We start from the raw sequence: 12,627 nt of genomic DNA, 5'->3' as shown, positions 1-12,627 counted from the left end.
TATATATACACACACACAATTATATTTAAGACCTTAGACAAGTAAACGCGCACACATGCAGATAATAGCTCTTTCTGTCTTTCAACACCCCCCTCTTCACTTCATAATCACTACCTGTCTACTTTACTTCCACACCTTCGTCAATCTTGTTTTACACGCGTGTTAATTCCATCCCTTGCTTATATTTATAAATGGTTTTTACCAGAAGTTGACTCGAATCTTTATTGCAAAGTTTGCTTTCCTATAAGCTAGACCGCCTGATTAGGTCTCTAGTTCCTAAGTGTAAGCTTGCTTAATGTAAACTTCAAGAAATTTATATCATCAATATATGTGGGTGAGGGTGAGCATTTCGAAATTAAGCTACTCAAGATGAGATTATCCCGAGATGTTTATAATATATATATATATGTGTGTGTATGTGTGTGTGTGTGTGTGTAAACCCTATCATATAGAAAAGAAATGGGCAGATTCCGGCAATTGCGAAGTTATATAATTTAATTTAGCTAGAGCAGATGTCTGATCATAGAATGGTTAAATGCATCGTCAGTCATTTTTTCTGGCTTGAGCAACTTTCTTGTCTAGACTCATTTTACGCCTGTCTATAAATGACTATACACTCATATAATATATATATATATATATATATATATATATATATATAATTATTTCTTTAACCAATTTGAGAGCAAATTCATATCGAGACAAAAATAGCTTTCAGAAATAATTAACAATTCACCTTCTGTATTACTTGTCTATGAGAGATGTTCGATTTAAAGTCGTTTTTTTTAATGTGGGAAAAATCCAGCACCCTAAAAGATGTACCTGGATGAGGAAAAAGAGAAAAAAAATTTTACACTGATAACAGAGAATTGATGCAAGTTTGATCAACTACATGTTCGGATCATGTGATCCTTGTTCATATAAGATACTACGCTGAATCTCAAAACGTTTAATGATTATTGACTGTGATAGGCGTGGTATGTAAACTTTTTCACGACAAAGTTCCATGCATACTAGTCCAAAACATTGATCTATGATAACATGTTAGAGCGTATATGCTCAGAGAAATTTATGGTGTACATTTTGTACGATCCCTAAGTCAGTGAGTTCTGTCGAAGTTGTATTGCATTATATTTAGTGTGTTAAAATTATCTTTCTTGTTTAACCATGTATTTTTTTTTTATTGAATCTAACAGACGGTGTTTATTTACATTCAACCACTACATTGATCTTCTTGGGTTGCCATCAAAGCTTTGTATTACTTGCAAATACATATAAGCATTCTAATGCTATCATTTTGTCTCGGATGAATTTACATTTCCATAATAAGACTTTGTATTCTTTGTGAACTTTGTAAATAACTCATCAACGAGCTTTTAAAATTTTTCTATATCTTAATTGTTAAACTTAGATTGTATTGTAACCATCATTGTGTGCATTTCAATTTCTTTGTATTTTCTGGCATTCGTTATTCTGAAATGTAAAGAATATTAAGTCAAATTATAATCTTTATATAGATTTTAAATAACGTATGCTCTTTTTTCACTCCTTGGATAATTTAACACGCTGCTTTCTTTGCGTAAGAAAAAGCTATTTGCAAATAAGCAAACAAAACGACCACTGTAAAAAAGCGACGAACAAATTGTTATATGAATAAACATTGGAGGTAGTCGTTGTGTAACGTAGCCGTCGCAAATGGACAAACAAACAAAACAGAAATAGAAATAAATAAAAATCGACATCGGCACTTTTATTTTTTAACAAAAGTGTTTATTAGCATTATTTACGCCACCATTTAAAGAACAAGTACCTCCCTATGTCTATGTCTATTTTAGCCTGGTAGCTTTTCTCCTTCTTCCCACCGTATGCCAGACACAGACTTCACACGTCCATTTCCTCCAACGCCTTTGTTATTTATAGCACGTCTTGCATTTTATTTGTTTTTTCTTTCTTTTTTCTTCTCGTGTACACTTTCTAATTTGCATATGTGCGTTTTTCTGCTACTCCTGATGTTGCTGCTAATTTCCCGCCAGCCAGTCGATCTTTCGCTCCCGCTGACATCTTTCTACGCGCTCATAAAAAAAAAATTACAATAATTTAATTAAACCTGCTTGGGGAAATAAAAGAAAACTAGATGAGAAAATTAAAATGTTTACACAATAACACATGAATAATTAAAGCCGAATAAAATATCTTAGTAGTCTGTTCGATATTTCCATTTTATACTTTTTTCGTCAGAATTGCTTTTTCGTACTTATTCTTACTTTTTTTCATTTCTAAAATTAAAGGAATTCCAACATATTCTTACATATATTTAAGGAAACTTTTTAATATATTTAAAGGGTGGAAAAAACACGAAAAACTGTTTAAATAGTAAGGGTGTATGTTTTTCTTAAATTTTTTTAAATTTCGTTGAAACAGTGTTGAAGTGTTTCAGCCTGGTTTTGCAAGAATACAGTTTCAAATGTTCAAAATATTTACAAAGCCAGTCAAATCATTGGAAGATCAAATCAGAAAAACGAACAGATGTACTAACAGACTAATGTAATATATTTTTCTTCCAATGTAACGTAGTGTTAGGACGCAAATAGACAAACAAATAAAACAGTAAGAGAAATGAGTAAAAATCCGCATTGGCATTTTTTTCTTTTTAAAAAAGTTTGTAATATCATTATTTACAGCATCATTAAAAAGAAGTCTCTCGGTGTCAAATGTCTATTTTGGCCTGGTTCGCGTTTCTCCTTCTTCCCACTGTATGCCAGACACAGCTTGTCATTTTTCGTCTGCGACTTTACACTCCCATTCCCTTCTATGTCGTTTTCCTTTCTCTGTCGAGCTTGTGTTGCAGTTTTCTTCTTTTTACTTCCTGCCTCTTCTCTCGCGCCCTTGCTAATTTTCATATTTGTGATTTCTTCTATTGCTGATGTTGCTGCTAATCTCTCCACAAGTTTGCCATCCTTCGCTGCCGCCTACATCTTTCCACGTGCTCATATGCACTACGTTACAGTTGGCGGCATCAAATTTCAAACCTAAAACCATCAAGTTTATAGTCGGCAGTTATTTCTCAAGGGCCAGCGAACAAAACTGCCAACTATTAACTTGATTGCTGTAGGTTTGAAATCTGGTTCGGGATGGGTGTTACTTAAGCTGCAGTGAGGAGCTTTGATACAGCGAAACAGCCCGTTTAAAAATTTCTATTACAGATATATGTGTGTGCGCATGCGCGTATGTGTTAGAATAATGAAGATACAGATAGTGTATTGGCAAAATGGTTGGTATGTTTTGGAATATTTAAAAAGAGGGTTGACACTTTTTTTATTATTCAATCTTCACCCCAAATAAGGCACAGTGCCACTTTGAAGTAGGGGGCTAAAATTGGGGACATAAGTTACCGGGTTATTATGAAGGGAGATGAGTAGCAAGATGTCTGTCCTCATAACTCTTGAACTTCTGCATGGCAGTACAGTTGGAAAAGCAGAATCATGGAAGCGAGTTCCAAAGTCTAACAGTTCTGGGGAAGAAACTATTGGAGTAGAAGGCTTTCTTACACCTAGGGATCTCTTCTGTGAAGGGGTGGAATTTAGCTGCTTTTCGGGTTTGTCGGGGGTGTTCACGTCGAGGGGGTATAAGTGCTTGTAGTTCATCAGAGCATTCACCATTAAAGTACTTGTAGAACAGGCAGAGGGATACAACATTTCGTCGATGGGACAGGGCTGAAGCCTTGATGACAGGACCTATCAGGTTGGCGACTCTCTTTTGAACACTGTCAAGAAGTGAGAGACAAGTAGCAGATGCCCCAGTCCAAATATGACAACAGTACTCCATACATGGGCGAATGGTGACCTTATAGATGTACGGGATACGTTCAGGCGTAAGTAGTTTTCTTGCACGGTAGAGAGTCCACCGTCTTTGCAACAGCCTTGGCAACGGTATCAATGTATCTATTCCAGCTCATGTTCCCTGTAAACCTTAGGCCGAGGAGTTTAAAGGAAGTACTTTCGGATAATATGTTCTTGGGCATTGCTATTGCTGGTAGAGCCGAATAACTCTAATAAGGCGAATTCGATGTGTGAAGTTATATAAGATCTTTGAATATATAAACACAAAGGCACGTGTCGTAACGGATAAAATGTAAATATTCAGTTATAAATTATAGTGTGTTGGTGGTTGTATATTTGTTCTTCTGTATAGGCGATACTAATAATATTATTAAGCATTTCTTTAGACCCGTATTGGGTAATAGTTTATGGAACAGTAGAAATCTATTCTCGTTTGTTGAATAAAAGTTTCGATTTGAAATTCCGTAATTATTCATGAGTTTTACATATACAGTACTTCGTTGGACAAGATTCGCCTTATTAAAACTACGATACCGGCAAGAGTATATACATAAAATATATAACTGATAGCAATCGAAAGCAATATTTACAGGTTTAACACGAAGCATTTTCCTGCAAGTAATCCGGAATTAACATTGTTATCCTGGTTTCGTGAAACTTGCTTAGTTAATCCTGTTTTATTTAATTACAATGATTAATTACAAGATAGAATTCCAAATCTATTACGCCACATTTATTTTAAGTCAAAGTTCTATGCGGGTTGACAAGGCTACGATTTATCCCATCCCACTTCGGAGCTAGTTCATAATGAGTTATTCGCTCTTTCACATCTTGAAGACGAGTCAAGTAATCAAGCGAAGAGACCAACACTGGTTGCATGAAAAGAGATAACGAATTAATTATACCTTTCAATCTTTATCGCTGCTTCTCTAAATAGCCACGCTGCTTTTTATCACTATCTTTCTCCCTTTTTTGACAGATCATTGGAATTAATCATTTAACATAATTACTTTGCTGGGGAAGACGATTAACTTCTCTTATTTGATAAAGTAGTCCCGCCGTAGCTGTTTGTCTCATTAGTTGTATGTTATCTACACATACAAACACACACAGCCAAATATATATATATATATATATATATATATATATATATATATATATATATATGTGTGTGTGTGTGTGTGTGTCTGTGTGTGTGTGTATACACATTACACATTTTAATGTTAAACGGCCATGGTTCGTCCGAAAGAAAGAGCAAAGCATACTGTTTACATAATAAACGCATTCGAATTTTATTATGTACTAGCATGGGCACCCGGCGTTATCCGGGTGTAGGGAAGTGGTATAGTAAGGCTATTGAGCAACCAACTTCCTAAAAACAACTAAAATAATAGCGAGTGCCCGTCCGAATGCAACAAAAAGAATTAGCCGCAGTAGCCAGATGCGAACGTGTAACACGAAAGAAGAAAATGGAGTGAACAAAAGCAAACGAGTAAGCTGGCTCACGGCCCACTTGTGTAGTCGCAAGCTTTCGAAATAACGTGTTTTTAAACGTACGCTTAGATCGCGAGGCATGAAACTTTGCAAAGTTGTCGACGACAAAACTGGACCCTCTTTGCAAAAAATGACCTACTTGACGGTTAAAGAATTAATCTTTTTGGATAAGTTTTACAGATTTGTCGTCCGAAAGATCTCTCTTTGTAATGATACCAATTTTGGTAGTATTAGTAGCGTGCGTCGAAAGTTATTGGCACCCATAGAAACACACACACGCGCATGCATACACACATTTTATCTTTTATATAATTGACGTTTAAATTAAAAGAAAACAAAAAAAACAAGAGACAAATTATTCACGTAACAAAATATTTATTTAATATTTTACTTGTATATTATTTCTTAAAGTCAATTCTATAGATAAAGCCTGAAGAATAAAAACGAAATCTTGATTGATATATTAGCTAAATGGCGGAAAGGTCAGCTGGGAGTAGACAGGACTTAGAGCCGACTGGATATGGACATAATGCATTACGGCAGCAAGCACTTCCTCATCCTGATTGATTGTGGATCGACGATCCTCGCGATCTGGGGCCCATTAATAAGATAGCATTCCTCCAGTTTGACCTGTTAATCGAAGTAAATATTTTACGAAACGGGCCAATTAAAGAGATCCTCACAGACAATGACATAGCTTTCTGAAATGGGCAGTTCAGGCGTTTCATAGATGCGTGGAAAATCCGGCTAAGACGCCGATGTGCATGTGTGCCAAGTGGCAATGGTATAGCAGAGCGGTGCAACTGGAGTGTGAAGAGGATCGCGACAAGAAAACACTGCACAATCGCAGAGGCGGTGTGATCCATTGCTATCGAGTTCGCATCAAGGGCATTGACGCTCGTCGGCCTGATCGGCAGAGAACTCGAGGGCCGTATAAGTAAGGGGACACCGTCTGGGTGAAGCCTGCCAATAGCCGATGCACCACAAGCTTTCAAGGAGGACTAATCACTGGCATCATCAATGAGCAGGTTGTGCTCGTCAATTGTACCCCACGCCATGTAAGGGATGTCTGGCTCGCCTTAAATACGAACCTGTTGACGAATAGCGGTAATCGTGAATCATCCAAAAATGACCTGTGGATCCGACCTATTCCCGCCTCCATGATAGTACAACTGCGAACCCCAACGCTGATGCCGATAGTTTCAGCACCCCTTCCGAGAGCTCCGATGAAGATGAAGAAGTCCAGCCTGATAGTATGACTGTAAATCGTAACGCTGATGCCAATACTTCTAACGCCATTTCTGGGAACTCCAATAATAATGAAGTAGTCAAGCCCCCTTCGTATGAGGGCGAGCAACCAACGACCATGTCCACAATGCCACATATGTGATCTTAAGATCAGGATGGATGGAAAGATTGGAATGTAATAGTCAAAGAAGCAAGCGCCCACATGTGTGTGTCTTATGTTGCTATACAACTTACCTTCAAGTGCGATCTTAAAGAGAGAGAGGGGGGGAGATTAAAGATGGAGGCAGTAGCTTGATAAGGTGTGGTCTCGTGGAATCGCAAGAGTTCACACCTCCGATTGCACACATATGCAATCAGTTTTTTTATAAAACTCCTGTTGACAGAAGTGAGGAGAAGAGGTGCGTGCGGGAAGTTCAGAGTGAAAAATGTGAGGGGGAGGAAATATAATGACGAATTCTATATATGAACTTTTTGGGGGGGGGGTCCCTAAAATTACAGCTTATTTCACTGCAATTTCGTCAGTTAAAATCTGTTCAAGAAACGATAACAATCGGGCTGCATTAAAAGCATACAACAATACCAAACATTGGCTTCGAACGTCCGGTCTGGCGCAATTGCCAGAATCGAAAGGTGTTAGGATTTAGTAAGCCAAGAGAAGAAAATTATTATATACTAACGGGAATCGAATTAGTTATGGATTTAATGTTGGGGAGTGGGATGCGACTAATATTGAACCATGTAGTCAACTAGATAATCCGAAATCGGTTCTGGGAACCGAAGCCATACATATCCAATGTAGACCCAAGAAAGATGAACCGGCAACGTGACTCAATCCGACCCAACTTTCATTTTTGGAGACTGAAATAAAAGCTGGAGTAAAAAGCAACGATTTATTCCAGCGTAACCAAGTCAAATGCTGACACGGAGGATGCAGGGTTAAACAAAAGAGATGTGGATTTTAGTTAGCTCGTTATAAAGGACTGTCATGCTCATGAGCTTTTGTTTGTTTAAAGAACTTTATACACATACATGTATGCACACGACATCGATGGCCATATAACATCGTCACATGGTTTAGCAGGGCGGAGTCACATGCCGCACATCGCGTGATACGATCAAATTAGTGAAAGAAACATTTGATTAAGGAATAATTTCAAGAAATGGATCTGTCAACTAGCCACCTCGTTCGTTCGGTGTAACACATTTAGAATGTCTTCGCTGTGGATATGTAAATTTTCATTTCTACACTGAAGGCAGACACAAATGACTTCTTGGATGGTTACATTCGACGCCTTATTGCTAAAATACACCCTGATATACTGGGTAGAGGTATAAAAATTAGATTACGACATAGACGCGCGAGTCACGGGAGCCATATGCACAAAATTCTATTAATATTCTTAATGCAATAATATAATTTTTAAATAAACCACATATTTGTATGACCAAAATATTTTTTGGAGATGGATTCATTTTAAAATTCGCCGCCTCTTAAAAGTGATCTCTCTCTCTCTCTCTCTCTCTCTCTTGCTCTCACTTACTATATATATATATATATATATATATATATATATATATATATATATATATATATATATATATATAAGGGGGTATGAATATATGTGTGCGTATGTGTGCATAATGTAGTTATCCACGAACACGTGTTTCATAGTTTTACGCTTCATGAGTCTCGCTGGACTAACGAGGTTTAAATACTGCACTACCATATACTAAAACTCCACGCCCCAACACTGCATGTATAGGTTCTGTAGATATGATGACTCATTTTATTTATAGTACTTTGATATAGTCTATACCAATAAAGTTAGGTGCGTGCACATTCCCCATTATATATTCCAAAAATTAAGAATAATCAAATTTCGTCGATAGTGCTCAAAGAGAGCAAATTATATTATATTATTTTTAATGTAAATACAGTCACACCTAGCTACGATGCGCAGACCGTTTCGATCATATTTGATTTCATCAGGCAAGAAAAATTAAAATACTAAAATTAAAACATTTTCAAATTTTGAAAAGGGAAAAAATGTCATGACTGGTGTGAAGAAAAGGTAATTTTTATGAGTTTAAATAAATTACAAAAATCACATTTACGTTAAAGAAGGATGGGGTTAAAAAGGTTAGATAAAGTGATCAGTAGAGAAGGATAATATAAATATAAAGAGGGGGTATGAATACACTAAGGGGAGGAAAAAGAGAAGGAGGAATGAAAACAGTTAGAATGGTGTCGGGCGACGATATTAACTATAATTCAAGCGATTTAATAATGTTTCAACTATAAACAAAGAACTAAATTGGGTTATCCAGTTTATAAATAAAACATGACGTCTTTCGTTCAGTTATTTTTATTTTATTTATTTATTTTTTATTTTTCATTTATATCTTTTGTTTTCAAATTAACGCTGACTTTTTTCCTGTTGTATCGGATTGAATATTTCTTTATTTAATTTACATCATAATAATTTTGAAAATTTATGCTTCTCAAATAGTAGTTATTTCAGCTTTTATTTTTCCTTATATACGCACACATATATACATACATATACACATATAGACACACACACAAATACACATTTATACATATATACCCGCACAGACGCACCTACATAACTAAATGTACATGTGTAGATTGGTTTTTAAAGTTTTTTTCTCTTCTCAAAATTCGAAAAGGCCTGGAACGTTTTTAATTTTTGTAGTTTAATTTTTCTTGCCTGATGAAATCAAATATGATTGAAATGGTCTGCACATTGTAGCTAAATATGATTGTATTTACACAAATAATGATAATTATATATATATATATATATATATCTAACTACTTCATTTACTCACATAAAATTAATATACGAAAGTATAGATTTATGCGTAAACTTTAAGTATTTACTTCCAAAGTGCTCAATACGTAGATAGAGCTAGTTAGTAATTTATAAAATATATATGGCGATTAAGCTACACTGAATATTCGGCGTTTCATCCAATCTAGGATTCCTCAGGCTTATGCGCGAATTCTGTGGTTGTTTATCGTTTTTATATGGTCCTTATCTATTTTTAATGTGGTGAAATAAATTCTTTTGAGAGTGCTCGGCTGTTTCAGGAGCTAAGTATAACTACTTCATTTACTCACATCTCCTAAAACATAGATATGGACCATATAAAAACGATAAACAACCACAGAATTCGCGCATAAGCCTAAGGAATCCTAGAGTGGAAGAAACGCCGAATATTCAGTGTAGCTTAATCGCCATATATATTTTATAAATTACTAACTAGCTCTACCTACTTATTGAGAACTTTGGAAGTAAATACTTAAAGTTTACGCATAAATCTATACTTTCGTATATTAAATTTATGTGAGTAAATGAAGTAATTATCCTTAGCTCCTGAAACAGCCGAGCACTCTCAAAAGAATTTATTTCACCGCACTAAAAATAGATATGAACCATATAAAAACGATAAACAACCACAGAATTCGCGCATAAGCCTGAGGAATCCTAGAGTGGATGAAACGCCGAATATTCAGTGTAGCTTAATCCGCATATATATTTTATAAATTACTATATATATATATATATATATATATATATATATATATATATATATATATATATATATATATATATACAAGATAAAACAGTAGAATTGACATAATCTCATTTCCGTTTGTTGAAAACCGGTTTTCACTTTGTCGCAAAACATCTACTAGTTGGTCAATTATGTACAAATCCCAAAAACGATAGGAGTCTTCTAGCATGTCGGAAAGTAACACAATGTTCAACGAGCCAGATCGCAGAAACGCCGCTGTGTAAGCAATGCCGCTTACCGGACCATTGCTAACACACGGAAAATTCGAATCCGGACGGTTCAGCACTTGAGGGCACAGTTCAACAAAGTTTTCGTCTTTGGTATAATTACAAGTGAAGGCCACAGAATGCCACCTCACATAGTTGCCTTGGAAGTAACCATCAAAGTTTACTCGGATGTACTGAAGATTGTGGTGATCCCCTGGTTAAGTCAGGTGGAAACTTAAAAAACTGTCGCAGCAAAACTTGGCGCCGGCTCACAAGTCCAAAGAGACCCAGGCTTAGCTTCAGAAGGAGTGCTACGATATTGTACGCTTCTCCCACTGGCCACCCGCCTTTCAGATCCTGCACCCGACGGATTACTTCGTTAGGTAATGCGCCATGAACATCACCAACATTTGAGACACCACTAAAGCCAGCCTCATTTGCTGCTCCCGCCGGCGCTTCTGGAAAAGGCATGCCCACAGTTCCGGATCCGTATCGGGGCGAGGATTGAGGCCTGAAGGCGGCTACATTGAAAGCATGCCAGCTGTGGGGAATGGAGTGGCTGGTTACTTTTAATGCATCTAAAACCAAGCTTCTATCTTTACATCATCAACGTTCTGATCCCCATTTGGCATCAATTAAAATGAATGGCTCTCGTCTTGGGGAGGCCTAAAGTTTTCACAGGCTTCTGGGCTTGATCTTTACTTCTGATCTTAAATGGAATACGTACATCAAATCTGTTGCCAAGGCCGCTGGAAAAATGGTGGGATCCTTCTATCGATCCAGTAGATATCTCACTGCTGATGCAATTCTCTATCTATATAAGAGCCAGATACGTCCAAGGATGGAATACTGTTGCCACATATGGGCAGGAGCTGCCAGAAAAGACTTGTCCTGCCTAGATAGGGTTCAAAATAGACTTCGTGGTCTGGTGGGAGATGTCCTTTTCTCTTCGCTGCAACTTCTATCTCACAGAAGAGATTTTGCGAGTTTGTCTCTGCTTTAGCGTTATTTTCATGGAAAGTGTTCGACTGAGCTTCAATCTATGGTCCCCCCGCCAAACTTTCACAAGAAGCACTCGACTAGCTGAAAACATTATCAATAATTTTCCCCACTCTTTATCTGTGCCTAAATCTAAACATAGATTCCATGATCAAAGCTTCTTTCTTAGAACTGCACGCCTGTGGAATTGTTTTCCGTTTTCCTGCTTTCCAGCTGTCTATAACATGGTTGTCTTCAAGTCCAACGTGAACAAGTTTCTGATTAGCCGTTCCACTTAAGTTAACAAATTCACCGAACTTCCATTACTATCGATTACTATATTGTCCTTTTGACTACTGTACACTCTTTAACCCTTATCCTTGAGTGGCCTATCGGCCTTGATAAGTGGTGACACCTATGTAGAAAAAAATCACGAAGCTGAATTGATTTTGTCAATTAAAGTTTTAAATTAAAGCTGTTGTATTGTTTTCGTTAGAGCGACAAATTTATTGTTCCACCCTGTATATGTATGGTTGCTGTCTCTCGGTTTCCTTTATTTCATGTTCTCTGTCTCCCATATCCTATTCTCTCCTCGAATCGGATGTGTTCGCAAGTAGTTCTTCAGGCTATCCAAACCGCGACAGATTTTTCCACTGAATTGGCACACTCGATCCGTATTTCTTTTAGTGTCATTGTTGGCGTGCAGGAGAGGTTTTGCAAATGGCTTTTAAGAGAAATGCATAATTTTTCATATATGTCACAGTTAGTGTGGTGACATTGGAAACTTTGTTTGCTTTTGTGAATGAATATTTTTCCAGACGCTCTACTTTATGGGCTATTCTCAAATTATTTTCGATAATAAGTTTCCTCCACTTACTTCTAACTAAAGCCATTTTCTCTATTGGTTCACACCTAGACATGATAGCGTTAGATAATATTTTATTGTCATTAAATCATTTCTTGGGTTTGGATGCACTTCTCTTTCCATTCCCACATTTTACCATAGAATAATTGCTTTGGCAGACGATCATAATCCATACGCACAATGTGACTAGCCCAACAAAGATAACACTTATCCTCGGGTAGCTTTGATAAGAGGTGACGCTTTTGTAAAAAAGAAAAGGCGTGCTTTCCCTAATGCTTCGGTGTCTGGGATAGCGGACTGCCAATTGATATGAAGTATGTGTCTCAGGCACTGTAGATTGAACCCCTCAAGAAGTTTTATTATACAGGAGGGTTCTTTCGTATTCCTATGCACT

Source organism: Euprymna scolopes, chromosome 5 (genome assembly GCF_053919585.1).
Source record: "Euprymna scolopes isolate OS-2025 chromosome 5, ASM5391958v1, whole genome shotgun sequence".
Classification (NCBI taxonomy): domain Eukaryota; kingdom Metazoa; phylum Mollusca; class Cephalopoda; order Sepiida; family Sepiolidae; genus Euprymna; species Euprymna scolopes.
Note: the sequence above shows the minus strand (reverse complement) of the source record.